Source organism: Rhea pennata, chromosome 24 (assembly GCF_028389875.1).
Source record: "Rhea pennata isolate bPtePen1 chromosome 24, bPtePen1.pri, whole genome shotgun sequence".
NCBI lineage: Eukaryota > Metazoa > Chordata > Aves > Rheiformes > Rheidae > Rhea > Rhea pennata.
Genome location: NC_084686.1, coordinates 7151261 through 7166686, shown reverse-complemented (window position 1 = coordinate 7166686; position 15426 = coordinate 7151261).

Below are 15426 nucleotides of genomic sequence, written 5' to 3'. Positions count from 1 at the left end.
GTGCTTGTAGGAGTGGGTAGTAGATAGACTAGGTAAGTAGCACTTTGCAAAATTATCTGCTTTTCCATAAAATACATATTTAAAAGTTTAGATGCTGATGTTCCAAGGCCTTTATTAGCTCCTGGGAACATGCACTGACATAATTGAAGTTTTCTGATCAGACTGGTCAAACATGAGTTCGAATTTGGCCCTGCAACATTTACTTCTGTTCAGCTGGATGAAACAGTAGCACAGAACAGGATTGCCATGAGTAATGTTTCATCTTGTAAACTGCATTAAATGAGCTGGTACAGAGCGTCTGCTTTAAGTGGCTCCTCTAATACAGCTGCGTCAGGTTTTTTCCTTCCTATAAACAAGTTCAAAACAGAATTGACTCCCATGTCTTCAAAAGAGCCTGCCTTTAGTTCTTCTGCTCAGTTTCCACATTTTCCATACTAAGCCTAAGAAGAACAGGGGAGAAAAAGGGGAAGAAAACAGGGAGAAAAAATGAGAGAGGTTTCCTAGAAATGTTTGTGCTTTTTCTCAGACCCTAACTTCTCGCCTCCCTCCAAAGAATCATGTCAAAAAATTTTTTTTTAGAATGTTTCATTTCGCAACTGATGTCTGGGAGAGTAATGGAAAGTGCAACTGCTACTGATCTGTGCAAGGCAGAGACAGTTTCAGCCCCTCAGAGAGAGGTTATATAAGCTCAGCCCAGAGAGCTGACTTGTCTGGTTCAATTCAGCATGTGAGAGAGGGCTTGCTGGTTCCCTTACATGACGCTGGAGAGGGTTAGCTTGAAAGATGGCACTGAGTTGCACCCGCACTTTCCGTCTCTTTCCTACTCTTTCCCCCCAGAGAGAAGCTAGCCATCTTCAAATAGCCCCAAAGTGTTTTCAGCCGCTCACTATTCTGGAACTGGAGCAGAACTGCTTTGTGCTGATATTTTCCGTTCTGAGAAATCGTGCATCCTGTACGTAGGAACTTTCCTTGTTGTGCACCAAGCGTTGCTGGCACAATAACTTCTGACCCGCGTGCAATAGTGGTGGGTGGGGTTGAGGAAGATCATTACAGCGTGTGGAAGTTGAGAAGTTTCTGTTTCTCCTGTCTTTAGCCAAGCCCTTCAGCAGCTGCGTGCTCCAATGACTTTCATGGTCTGTTTATATGTTTAAAATTTGCACGTGTGCCTAAGTACCTTGTTGAACAAATGCTTCAAACAGCATCAGTGTGAGAAATAAGGAACTTCCCTGACTTCTGTAGAGTAGGGAAAAACGTCTTCCTGTGGTTTTTTGGTTAGCTGAGAAGGTCTGAAGGTGTATCTCCTCCACAGCAGAATGCACCTTATATTTGATATGTAAAAAGTGAGGAACCATATTTTCAAGTTGGGTAGTATGGCAATCAATTACGTATTTTTTGGCGGTGCAGTCAAGTCCTCCCCTTTCCAAAGCATTTCAGAAGAGGCACAGGACTTCTTTTCCTGAAGTGCGTCCCAAAGAGAGATTTGATTTATTGAGCATGTTGAATTTTTCTGAAAGTAAGAGAAAGAACCTCTTCCAGAAATGCAGTCTCTGAAAATGACACCCATTTCCCTGCCACTCCCAAAGCACGTGCAGGACAATAAACCGTGGAAATAAGAACATAATAGGCCCACTCTGCTGTAATGAGGGTTTAAATACAATTCTGCAGCTCATAAATGAGTTGAAATAGTTCACACAGCTATATCTACCCACATAAATTCTCAGTATATACTATACGCTTATCAACACCTGTACATTTAATACTCCACAAGAAACATTTATACTTTGTAAGCGTGCTATTTGCCTACAAATATCCATTCATGTTTATATAATGTACCTAGCAAACAAGCTAAACAACGTTGTTATCAGTAACATTGTGTAATTATATCTGCCTTATAAATGTATCACTGATAAGCAAAATTCAACAACAGTATCCATATGCAGTAGCATACACTGTGTAAGTGTCTGCGTACATAAAATAGCTTGCTCTCCTGTTGCACACACGGCAGTAGCTCTCAGGAGCTATCCATATTCTGTGTTCACACGGAGTGTATGCATTTATTCACAAACACACCTACACACAAACTTGCATACCTGAACCCTGCATATTAAGCGCCACCTGAGAGCCATATTATTCATCCAGAATACCTGTGCCTTCGTACAAACATAAATGTATGTATTGTCAAATCTGCATGTTCAAATGCTGCTCCACCACCAAACAGCCAAACCTCTGCACACGAAACACAAACACGTCATGTAACCTTCAGCAGTGCACAGTCACAAAAGTAAATTAATTTCAGGTTTCTGTTTCCATTCTGGGATCATTAATGAGAGTTTTTGAGCAAACAAAAGCTACGTTTTTTGTTCCTTCTCCATTTTTCTCCTTGTGGCAAGATAGCTGGGAAACACCTTTCTAATGCAGGAGAGTTAATGAGCTGAGAAAGAAGGCGTGATGGGGGAATTGCTTACAGTAAAGGCTTTCTCCTTCTGCTTGGTTTTGTTTGAGCTTTGGGATTAGGGTGAAGGGGAGGCCTGCAAGTGAAGTCATTTTATTGATTCAGTTCTTCCAGACACATTTTTTTTGTAACAGTTCTGTTCTTGTCCTGTGTTACAAGTGCTCATATATAGACAAGTCGACCTGTATGTCTGTTAGGGTTTTTTCCTCCTATATAAGAGTTTTCATGCTTATTAAGTCCATTAATTTTGACTGAACTATGTTTCAGAACTATGTATCTTCAGATCGATCTGGAGATATCGAAGAATGAAAAATTCAGCTCTTTCCTTGTTAGTTCGTTGCAGGGGCAAATGAACCTGGCTGTTAAAGAATGTACCTTTACTTTTCATTTGAGTTTGCCTGGCTTTGACTTGTATTCATTGCAAGATCTGTCACTCACGTTTACGCTTAGATTTTCCCCCTCGCTGTTTTCTCTCATTTGTTATTATGAACATATTTCCGTCAGAGACAGTAGATCATGACTCTGAGATAACAGGATATGTTATTTATGCTCAAGTAATTAATAGCCCGTGAGGAGCTCCGTGCATTGCCTTGCCGTATCTCCAGCGGTACACGAGAGGCGCGTTGCCAGAATGTATTAAGCAGCAGTTTGGTGGGTGATGGAAAGGAGGCTTACTGACGTTACAGGGAAGCTAGCCAAGCTTTCAGTCCATCCATAAAAGTGGCAACAGATCCATTCAAGGCCGGTGAAACAGCGGTAACTACTGAAAGTCTGATTCTGATACATTCGCTGATATAAGTCAAGCCTTCATTTCCGGGAACGCCAGGTCCGATTGGTGTGAGAAACAGGGGAGTCTGGCTGTTGGCTCTGTGTTATATAAAGAAGGTAAGGCCAAATTCAGATCTCAGTTATGCAAGGAAAATGGAAAGACACTGCAGTGGAGCCCAGTGGGTCTCTTCACTCTGCCAACACCCAGCAGACCAGAATTCGACCCTTGAGTATTATGAGTTGTGCTTTGAGGGAAGGGAGCGGGTGCTTGCGTTTTCAGACTTTATTATGCTTAAGTAAATGCATACAAGGGTGGCTTGTGTGGAACAACTGGTGCTGGTGGAATCACTCTTTGTTAAAGTAAAGCCTCATTCTGCAGTTTCACTGGAGTAAGTTTGTGATTTGTATTACAATAGTGTCTAGACATGCTGTTTAAGCCAGAGCCAGATAGTGCAAACGTGCAACCACTGCCTAAAGGAGCACGAAATCTAACTGGTCCCACTGAAGTTCAGGATTCACATTCTGACATGAGCTGTGGGACTGAAAAATACTTAGCCTGGCTTACTTAACTCCAATAAAATCAGGCTTAACTCTTCAGAACTAATGCTATGTTTTGTTTGGTTTAGCTGAGATCAGAACCAGGACTTCAAGTGGTAAAAGAAAAAGTTGTACAGCTCTGCTCTTCTATTCGCAAGTTACTTGCATCACAGTCCATCTCTAAATAGGGGCAGAAAAGCAAATCAATGACTTTTCCATAGCTGGAAGTAGAAATGAGATGATCAGAATAGCACAGTATTATTCACTACTCTCTAAGTAACATTCTTCAACCCTGCTGGAAGATTAGCTTTGTGTATATCTGATATACAGCCACTCTTACTGTTTCTGATACTGAGTGGGGGCACCTGAACCACTCCACAGCAAAAAGCTGAGCCTTTAAATTAATACTAAATAAATATTGTAAATAACAGTTGGCAGGGGAGAGAGGAACGGTCTTGGCTGAGCCATCTGAATAGGTTCTGATTGCCAAAAGAGATGGCAACAGCTCAGTGTCTCCGGAGTGAAGCTGTGGCTATTCTATTCCAAACAATAGCGGGAGGGACAGCGAGGTGGTCTGGCTCAAGAGGTCCCATCATTGCTCACTGCACACAGAGTGGCTGTTGGATATAACTGAGTCTAATTCAATACCAAAAAGGGCAAGTTATTTAAGGAAGGGTGATTCAAAAGGGAAATGATTCTATTTTTTTAAGTGTCATCTTGCAATTGAAATATTTATAAAGCTCCTCATTCAGCCTGAGACCATTGCAGAAATATTTTAGGGATTTCGTGCTTTTCACAATTATAATGGGCAAATTCAGTAGCACCAGCCTGCATTTACTGTGTGCAAATGTACCATATTTTTGACCCATAGCTCTTTCAATGCATTTTCCCTTACAGAATTTTAATCGGATTGAATTATTATTTTTTTTCTTTAGCTGCAGAATCAGCCACTAGGAGCTAGTCTGAGAAACCACTAAACTCATTGTGCTGATCAATGAAGGCATACTGGGCTTCATGCTACTAAAACCTAGTCTAAACTCTGTTCTCTTTTAATAGTACCACAGCCCGCAAATCCTGCATGGATTTAGAGCTCACAAAACTACATGCAGAGAAAGACAAAGGTTAATTAAAGACCCCATAAATCTGCATTTCGATCCAACAGAGGAAACAAGTGCTTCCCCTTTTCTGCTTTTGTTAACCCAAACGTCCAGTAGTGCATACAAATCTTTGTGCAGCTGACTAAGCAGTGAAACTGAGCCATCTACTCCCGTTGCCCAAAGTGAAAGAAATCCTCCATAGGAAATCGCAGAAATAGGACAGCCTGTCAGATAAAATACCTGATGAGAATCAGGATGGCAACCATAACCCTCCATGGTCTTTTTTGCAGAATTGTCATTGAATGAGAAGAAAAAATCACAGTAACAGGAAAATTCATGAAGGTAAACACTATTAAGTACTTGTGCTCCCCCCTCATCTTTGTTCCTCGTTGTTCTATCATGTGTCCGTCATTTTTATGCCAAACAAATGAGCAGTACAATCGCTACTGAATTCATGCCCCATCTGCCTCCCTCGCATATGGTAGCAGAGCTCAGCTGTTTCTGTTCCTCCCAGAATAGCAAGAGGAGAGACAGATGCCAGGTGCAGGCAGAGAGAGTCACTGCCTGATGGACCCTTGAAAGAAGGCCATGTGGGGTTTGTCCTTCCCAGAATGATACTCCCCTTTGCTGCCAGGGAATAAGGAGCAAAGAGACGGACTATGTGGTTGAAACAGCAGTTGGAAAGCAAAAGACCCCGTATTTTGGGGGCCAATTGGAACAACACTGCAAATAACTTTCAATAGCAGAGAAAACAGGGTTTTTTTTCACATTTAATTACACAACGTGAGATTTTATTGAATCACTGTTGTCTCACTGCCCTGTGCTTCCCCTGCCTGTTTTCTCTACCCATCTGCTCTCAGCTTTCTTGCAGTGCGACTGCAGGCTCCCGCGTGCAGGCACGGACTGCCTCTTTGTTGTGTCTGCAGGGCGCTTGGCGCGGTGGGGCTGAGTCTTGCAGCTATTCCTGCAATACACATAATAGACAATCATCGTAATGGACTGAGTGAATAACTTGTCCTTGCTGGTATAACGGAATAGCCAGCCAGAACAGGGTGCTGTGCTTCATTATATACAGTATTGAAGAATTCAGCATAATTGATGGTTAGGGCATTGGCCTGTGATTCTGAAAAGTTGCGTTTCTGTCCTGATTCCCACTGACCCCTCTACAATTGTGTGAATCGGTGCTTACGTGTGTTGCTTTGCTTGCCGTATCTGCTTAGGCTCCCGTTCAGGAAGACCCATGCACATGTACTGAATTTGAAGCTGGCTGTTTTTCTGAGATGGCGTTTTTCACTATACTTTCTTTGAGACAGGAACTGCTTCTTGCTCTGGGTTCATACCACAACCAGCGAAGTGGGACACTGTCAGAGAGCGTCAGATAGCCCTTCAGGGAAGGGTACGTTATCTTCCATGTGGTTTCTCTCTCTGATCAGTACAATCACTTTTGGCTAAAAGGTTATCCACCAGGATAACTTCTGGGCAATCCAAGAGGGCTGGGAAGAGGGCATCAAATCAGGAGGCATGTGTTTGACAGTGCCTGGAAATGACCAGGGAAGTGACCTGGGCTTATATTGTGAAAAGAATCCCTTTGGAGGAAAGGGATTGTGGAGTGGAAAGTGTCCTGATATGAATCCTATGACTAGGAAACAAAAACAAAAATGTAGGGAAGAGTTCTCTGTATATCTGTGCCTTTGGGAATGGTGTGAGCAAGGAAATGGAACTGACTGGCACTGAGAAGGCTGGAAGCCCTATCTGCAAGACTGTAGGTTTTGTGTATTTCTTTCTTCATCTCGTGAAAGGACTGAACTGTGGCTCATATGGAGGATTAGGTCCTGTAGATGGGATTAAGTACCTAAACTTGTAGCAAACAATGTCACTCCCAGAAGATTGTAAATGACAGAAAGAGGGGAGAGTGATGCAGCGAACAGGTCTGTGTCTGACCGCGTCGTCATACAAACGTTTAGGGACTACCTACCAGTTGGAGACACTCAAGTGCAGTGATTTGCTAACGATTGCTCATCGAGCCAAAGTGAGCCTTGAGTTGTGGCTCTGGCTCTGCTGGTTCTCTCCAGACAGAGCCCTGCTTTACATCTTTGTCAGCCAAAATCAGCTAGCGTTTTTGACTGGTGCCATAGCGCGGTGCGCGGTAGCCGGAGGGCCTGGAACAGCGTTCATCGCGGTGAGGGCCCGCGCACCGGTGCTGCTTTTCAGGACCTCGGACAGCATTTCTGTAGTCGCACCTGCGCTGCCCTTTCTCTCAGCCCCTTCCGCGGCAAGGGTGAGGGAATGCCAGCCGAATCAGAAGAACCTCGAACAGTTTCCGTTGGGCAGCCCGCGAGAAGTGGGAATTGCACTTCCTCACCGTGACAGAACTGCGTCCCTGCACGGTGCGGGCCGTGCGAGGAATGTGAGCGGTTTGTGCCTTGTTTTGATGGTCGACATGGGGTGTATGTGGTGTTCAATGTGGTTTCTGTACCTAAAACGATAACTGCTCTATTTGCATAAAACATATTCATTAAACTGAGTGGTTGTACTCTTCTGATGAGCTTTCCTCCCTCCCTAGTTCTTGTCTGTTCCAGGCTTTATTTATGGCTCTCCCAACCTTTTCATTACTCTTAAGTCTCTCAGGGATCCTGTCTACATGTTATCACATCATTTTTTCTTGTCTTGTTTGACATTTAATTTTTATTAACTGCAGGGTTTCTCTTCCTTTTCCACACTGTTTTTCTGCTGTCTAAGCAGTAGAAACTTTCATTCCAGAGACACATAAGATTTTTTTTTCCCTGAAACCTTAAGATTTTCCATCAGGAAATGGAAAACTAAACCTAGGTTTCAGGTTAGCAATGTCTCCTTGAGCTGATGACAGTTATAGGATAGGTACATGGAAATGAGTTTCTGCTGATCCGCAGGGTCACCGAATGTTCCTCAATATCTTGTGGTGCACCAGAAAGTTTCCAGTGGTCACTGGAAAAGACCTTTCTGTATCCCCTACTTCTTGCATGGCCAGAGCTCCTTTAGATTTGTGCAAAAAATATGAGCACATGGTTATCCTTTGGGAGTGCTGGAGAGACACAGTTTGAAGTTTCCCAGGCCATAGCTAACAGATTCACCACACCCTTAGATGAGGAAGGTGTCGTGTCTCACTGCCCTCACCAAACCCTTAGATGAGGAATCGCGTGTTGTTACTCGCTTAACTGAAAAATCACATTAACTCATACCACGTTAAGCAGGAATACAAGTAAAAGCACTTATTCATAGAACAACATCCAGAACAGACACATAGTTAGGAATATTTATGAGAGACATCAATGAAGAAATGAAAGAAAAAACATGCTTGATCCACTGATACACAAGTTAAATCAGAGGAGTTCCCTTCTCTTTCCTTCCTTACTGTAGGTTTTAGAGGTCCATGTTTTGTGTATAACTTTTGCCTTGGTGTTGTTTCCATTAAAGAACAATTCCATCACGTGGAGTTCACTGCCATGACAGTGAAGCAGATCCACTTTTTATAGTTCATTTCCTTGTTAAAGTCTTCCAGGAGGTCAAGGTAGATTTAATTTTCTCTTTCCCATTTCTCATGGGACACTGGTATTATTTGATGAGCAATACTATTTGCTACTCTATGTACAAGGGAATATCAAATATCTGGAAGAATTAATGAATGTTCAAGGAATACTGCTTTGCAGTGATCTTCAGCTGATAGATGTATTCATCCATAGACATTTAAGTAAAGCCTAGATTTGCTCATTTTTCAAAAGCCTTCTTTAAAAAGGAGGAAAACAATCAGGCTGTGCTTTTATAGAGTGAATTTGAAATTAAAATACGACATTTAGTTGTCATTTCAGTTGTTAAGTAGCCCTTAGTTCTGATGGAGGGGGAAACAGGGATTGCAATTATGTTTAATTTGTATGCACAAGGCTTGCTTAGCAAAAGCGTTAAGGATTCTTCATTGATTCTAATTTTTCTATAGTGTTCATGGCTTTTCAACACCGCAACCAAATTAGTTCTTTGGAACAGTTGTTCACTATATTAACGTAATATATCCCACACACAGTAAAACAAACTGTTTGGCCTTTCAAATGAAAAGGACCCCCAATCTTCATAAATATTGAATTATAAAATCTCTATATAGGGAATACAAGCTAATTCTTTTCTTTTTCACCAGCTGTGAACTGCTACATGTGATGTATGGTACAAACTCTCCAGGAAAGAGGAGCAAATTGAAAACACTACCCCTGTGGGTTCCCTTATTAGATTTGAAGTGACTGTGAAATTCACAGGACACAGCTCATTAAAACAAGGCTGCCAATCTGTGACCTCCTGAGTAGGAAGATAAAATCCGTGCTGAAAAACAGGTTGTTGCCTTGATTGTGGATAATTCAGCTATAGAGGAGAAGAACTTGTATAGCTGCTTATTAACCCACTCATTACCAGGGCACGTTGCTCCTTATGAAAGGCATCTTGAGGAGAAGAAAAAGCAGAACTTACTTTCTGTTAAACGGTTTTTATTTGGAAAGTGCAGATTCAGAGTGACCTAAGATTTTTTTTTTATGGGGATGTATTGGTTTTGAATGACACGTTCATCTGGCAAATTTCCTCACATAGAATTTCTACTGAGAATTTCACTCCCAAAATTGCCAAAAGCATCATGGCAAGGAGGAGTGAGGGCTTTGAAGGAGGCAAATAGAGAAGAAGTTGGGCAAGTGAATCACTGCTTCCAAAACACATCAGCAGGACTTACTTGGACTGTAGTCTTTTGACCCTGTTCCCCCCACAGGTACCTTGCTTCCCCCCGTCAGACCACATCTCTCGGTGTGCAGTGCTGCCAGGGGCCAGCTGGGTGACACAGATCCTGGCCGTCTCAAGGAAGTGGGTAATTAGGGGCCTGCAGTGATAGATCACTCAGAAGGAGCTCAAAATGAAGTGATGGGACCCCTGGATAACCTTGTCATTTCCCGTCGCAGCACTTACTCTCTGAGGTCTGTTACCCTTCTTGGCACATTAAGAATCTGATGTGCAACTCATAAGGTGATGAAAATTTCAACACTCGAGTATTTTAATCCAGCCAAGTGGAGACTCAGCACGCTGCAGGGCCATGAGGTAGTTGCTTTATTCATTATTGAGATATTTAAACTGAAATTATAGAGGATTTGGCTTAATACATGCCCTGGACTCCCTGACCCAGGGTGAATTTTCACTGACATCCTGGACTCCTCCATGAAATAACGCTGTCCTTGGAGTCTGTGGTATTGAATTCTGGCCTTTTGATAACAGAGCTTTAAGAGCACCATGCTTTGTATGTGGAAAATTTAAGTTGCAGGAGGAAATGTCCTGGCTATTGTAAATCAGCATAGCTTTATAGAACTGTCTGAAGCCAGACAAGGCTGTAGTCTACAGCAGACAATCTGATTTGTCCTCAAGCATAAGTCCTTTAAATTCATGTGTAAGTGTACGCTACCTAGGGTGCTTTCTATTATGTTAGTACCAAGACTGGCAGAGCCCTGTTTGGTACTGCGTTTTCAGTTATAAGTTGTTTGCACAGAAGAAAAGAACAGGATGATTTTTCCAAGAACTCACTATAGATTCTAATAAATGCCACTTTCTTGCCGTTAGACCCCAAGGGAAAAAACACAGCAAAAATGTTAATATTTGCTACTTGGAAAAAAAAAAAAAGGCTATCTTGGTAGGTAAGTTCAGCCCCTGAAATGATCATCTAATTCTAGTCTGCCATTTTCTGTAAGTGAATAAACCTGCATCTTAATTCTATGCCTGTCAGAGATTAAATAATGCAACATCAGCTCTTTAACATGATTGATCCAAATAAAGACCATGAAAAATGTAGCCTTGTTGGAAACATTCAATGAATGAATACATTTCAAAGAAAGTTCCCCCCCCAACCCATTACAGCTAATATGAAAGAACAGAATTGCGGGAAAATAAAAAAAATGAGAACACTTTAGCTGATGTTGCTCTGCATGAGGGAGAGTAGAATCTGAATACAGAGTGGGTTCAGTAACTATGAGTGAGATTCGTGCTCTAGTGAACTAGGGGAGAACTGCTCCAGTGCCTTAGGAAACTCAGGCTCATTTGAGGTGCATCAGACTGGATTTCCAGAATGATGACCAGTCAGTCGCATCTGAAAATTTTGGTCTCACTCTCCGTGGAAGAGGAAAGAAGAATTAGGAACCAAAATTGCCTCATCTTTGATGTTGTGAGGGATTTGTTCCCTACTAGCAACATTCCCTCAGGGAAAATGGGAAGTGGGAGTTCAAGAAAGAGTAGTCTTAAAAATTTCTCGTGCCTTTTGTTTCAATATTGTTATTTTTTTCAGGAAGACTGAGGGAGGCAGAGATGTCTGACTTGAAGAAACAATGAGGAAAACAACTTAATCTTTTTAAACTTCAATATTGAAAGCAAAGAGGACCTTAACCTGCAGCTGTCCATCAACTACCAGCAAGTATTCTGTGTTCTCTGAATCACTGGGTTTTTTTTTTTTTTTTATTATTGAAGATATGTTCTAAATTTGTCCTGGTTTAGTTCTGACTTGACAGAAGCAGCGTCTCCCCGATCCAGACCAATTCAATGATTCATTTCTTGTATAGCCTATGAAATGTAGCAAGGATGAATTTATTTTTCCTTTACAGTATCAAGGCCTTGTTTCTTCAGAATCAAAGGGGATTTGCTACATACTTTCCTTTTCACTAAATCATTCTTCTGTCTATTTACTAATCTAACAATATCTTCCAGGTTACAGAGTTTGTAAAACGATTGTGAAACAGAGACCTACCTCATAAATGTTTTATTCCTGTATAAGTAATTTTAGTAAGTGAACTTTACGGTAAATAATCTTGTGTGTTGGGTGGCCACTACCTTAAAAATGCCAAAGAGAAGAGGTCTTTTTGACTGCTCAATGCACACAAAGCACAAAAAAGAAGATCGATAAATAAAAAATTAGGAAGATCGACGTTTAATTTTAGGAAGGGTTTATTCTTAGAAGTGGTAAATCCCAGCCAGATTGGACTCAGCAAAACATTTGTACACGACATTCTGATCTGCAGGCATCCAGATACCCTTCAAGAGCACAGCATACATGGTACTGACTGGCCAACCCTCCACTGGCATGGTTCATCCCAGGAAAAGTGTCTGATTTATTTTGCACCTGTGCTATTAATAACCATGGTGGAAGGGGAGAACTGATTTTAAGCACTAGGATCATTCTTTAAAGTCAGATTATATTTGGCAGAGACATTTATTTCTGTCCCAATTAAATATATGATCCTCTTTCTCTAAATAGTGCGTGATCCAAAGATGAAGGAGGAAATTGCTGGAAAGGCTCTAAACTGAATTCAAGAGGATTCGTGTTTCATACCTGATTGTTGCTTGGATGCTTTAGGAATATTTCCAAGACCATGCTTGGGTGAGTAGCCACCCTTTGAACACAGCTGACTGAAGCTGTAGCAATGGTTGCAGGATAGGAGTGATACCAAGCTGTGTCTTGTAAGGCAGTCCTAAAGACTAGGATGACTTGATACAGTCTGGTCCTCTGTGGCCCTAGTGATTACACAGTGAATCTTCAGCACATTCGGCAATGCAGGAAAGATCGTTCAGAAATTAAATTGCTAGTTTGAGACTGTGAGCCTTAAACTCAGTTCCTAGGACAGTTGCTCATGTATCAGTGGCTGGCAGCACTGACGCCTTGCTGGAAGGTTGTGCTCACAGTATAGTAAAATACAGACGATTGCTGGAAAGGTACAGCTTGGATGAACTAAATACAAAAGATATAGCCCCTGGCTCAGAGGATGCCCTTCTTAAATAGCTTCAACTCCAAACTGTTTAGAAAGTGGGAAGAGAGAAGCTGGATAGCAGTTGTGAAGAAGTGAAGATATACTCCCTTGCCACTTGTAAAATCAAGCCAGAACTAAAGGGGCCTCTCTGGTCCCCCCTCTATAACCATACGTGCTGACAGCAACTCTGGTTCCCATTTGTTTTCCCCTTTCCTATCAAGCACGTGGCTGTCCAAAGGAGGAATCCTTTCACGCCTATCTGCAAGGTCCTTGAGAGGTGTTAAGAGTAAGTTAGGTGTGAACAAAAAATGAAGTGGGCACACACGTGGAAGCTGAGGTGTGAAAGTATTTGCTCAATAAAAATAGAACTAGGCTGTTGGCAGAAAGAGGTGACTCTAACAGATAAGACCAGCGGTGACTGACAGCTGTTTGGTTTATATTTTATTCATGTATGAGTGTGAGTCTCTTGACCTTATGAGGAAGGAGAGGGAGTTTACTTGGCTAAGCTCAGCTACCTGTCTGTCCCAGAAAACACCATCCACCAGCTCCTGTTTTTCCACTCACACCCATATTTATCGTCTTGCTAGAGGTGGGCCCCAGACAAAACACTGAATCCATTTATTGCTGGTCTTTGGAAAAGTTTGGTTTATCTCCAAAGGCATACTGTTTTTAAATGGGCTGTTGCACTGTGTCTCAGGGCAAATCTCTGTTGTTATGTGTTGGCCATGTCCAAATGCTGCAGTCTTAACAAGTGTCGTGGGCTGCTTTTGGCAGGCACAGGTAAGGTCATAGTTTCTTAACACTGCAAGAAATGCACCTCTCTTGATTCTATATGGAAGAGTAAATAACAGTTTTTGTTCCTTGCCTATCACATAATGTGCATAATTGGAATAAAAGATAAATGACAGAAACGGAAACGTAATTTACCCCATGAAAAAGTGTGAGCTGTATTCCCTTTTGAATTTGATGGGCTTATTGTGGGGGAGTTGTAACCAGGCAATCCTCTTTGATCATCCTTGGCACTAGAAAATTGTCTGTGTGCTTGATTTTAAAGTGGGCGGATTCTTTTCAGGTAAAACATTTATAAATCAAGCCTTTTGTTGAATACGCAGTAAATTTCTATTTGGGTTTGATATGAGCAACCCTCACGTATAACCATCGTGCTACGGATTGCAATACTGCCTTTAATCTACAGTCCTCATTGATTCACATCCCATAGAAATCAGCATATTATAAGCAGAAAGAGGTTTGCCAGGCAAATCACAGTTTCTGTCTGTATGATTATTAGGGGTGATACATGGCACATCTGATACAAACGTAGCTGGAGTGCAGTTGAGAAGCCTGTCTTGCAAGTCAGACAAAGCGTATTGGACTAACAGATCTGACATTGAAAAGATGGGTATCTCCTTTGGATTTACACTAACTATTTGACCTGCTGTGTATTTTGCTGTCTCACTCAACCAGCTACCATGCAAGCTCTAACCTTTCTTCTTTCCTGCCAGAAAGGCTAAAGCAGAAAATGGAATTACAAGTATCAACAAATGCACACTATCTCATGTAGGCATACATAGCAGTCTAGTCAATGGGCAACCAAACCGGGGCAGGGAAAGGAAAAGTGAATGAAGTACTGGGCCTATTGAAATCAATGGCAGTTTTGCCACTGGCTTCAATGGAATTCAGATTTGGCCTGCTGGGAGCAAGCACTGCGAATGAATTTTTAGACACCCCATGGCTATAGATGCACTTAAATTTTAAAAGCACTAGTAGTGCATCTAAATTTAGAGTGCTGCACTTTTGATTCATTAAGAATTCTGCTTTGATTCCAGATAGACTCCACAGAATCTGTCCCCAGAAAAGGCCCATGCTCCACTCTGCCTGATGCACAGTACAGCAGGAGCTTTTATTTTTAAAACAGCCTCATCTAACCTGCAGCTACTCAAAACTTGGCATCTTTTCTGCTTTTGTTCTCATTCTTGGAACGTGAAGCTCTGCCACCCTCTGTGCTTTACAGGGCATAGGGCAAATGTTGTTGGGCAGGAACTACTAAAAAGAGAGCTGATTTTAGCCTAGAACAGAGTAATGAAGCCTTGAATAGATGTCTGCAAAGAAAAGAATCACATAATAGTTTGCAAACATTACTTATATTTTAATTTCCCATTGCCATCGTCTTTGGGCAAGCAGTTAGATGCATTCACAGGTGTTTTATAGGTTGGGAAGCTGAGACACAAAGATACTGAAAATCCCAGTCTTCAGATGAATGGCTTTGCTGAGAATGCAAAACAGACTTCCTACTTCTGAACTTTCTCGCCCCTTCTTTAGGCACTGAGCATCCTGCTTCTAGGAGTTCAGATGCTATCAAGTGTCTTTCTAATGGGTTGTACGCTATATGAGAGCTAGCAGAAGCATCTGGGGGAAAACTAGATTAGGCTTTAGAAAAGACAGGTACTAGTGTCACAGCTGGGACCCTGACCCAAACCTTTGAAACCATGAGCAATGATTTTAATAAATAAGTGCATAGAAACACTACTGTCTTCAAAGGTAAGCCATTATTTTCAGAACCCAAAAGGCAGTATCTTTGTTCACGAGAGGAAGGAATAATTTCTTTGGCCATAAATAGAGGGCTCTGTCTTCCTAGGGCTGACACTACGGAAGAACATGGTCAGATGTTTTAAATCACAATATATACATATATATATATATACTTCCCAAAAGTATTCAGGTAATGTAGAGTATTAATACCTGGTTTTGCCCTTTTTTGTTAAAGTATACCTCAGTGTGGACCCATCTA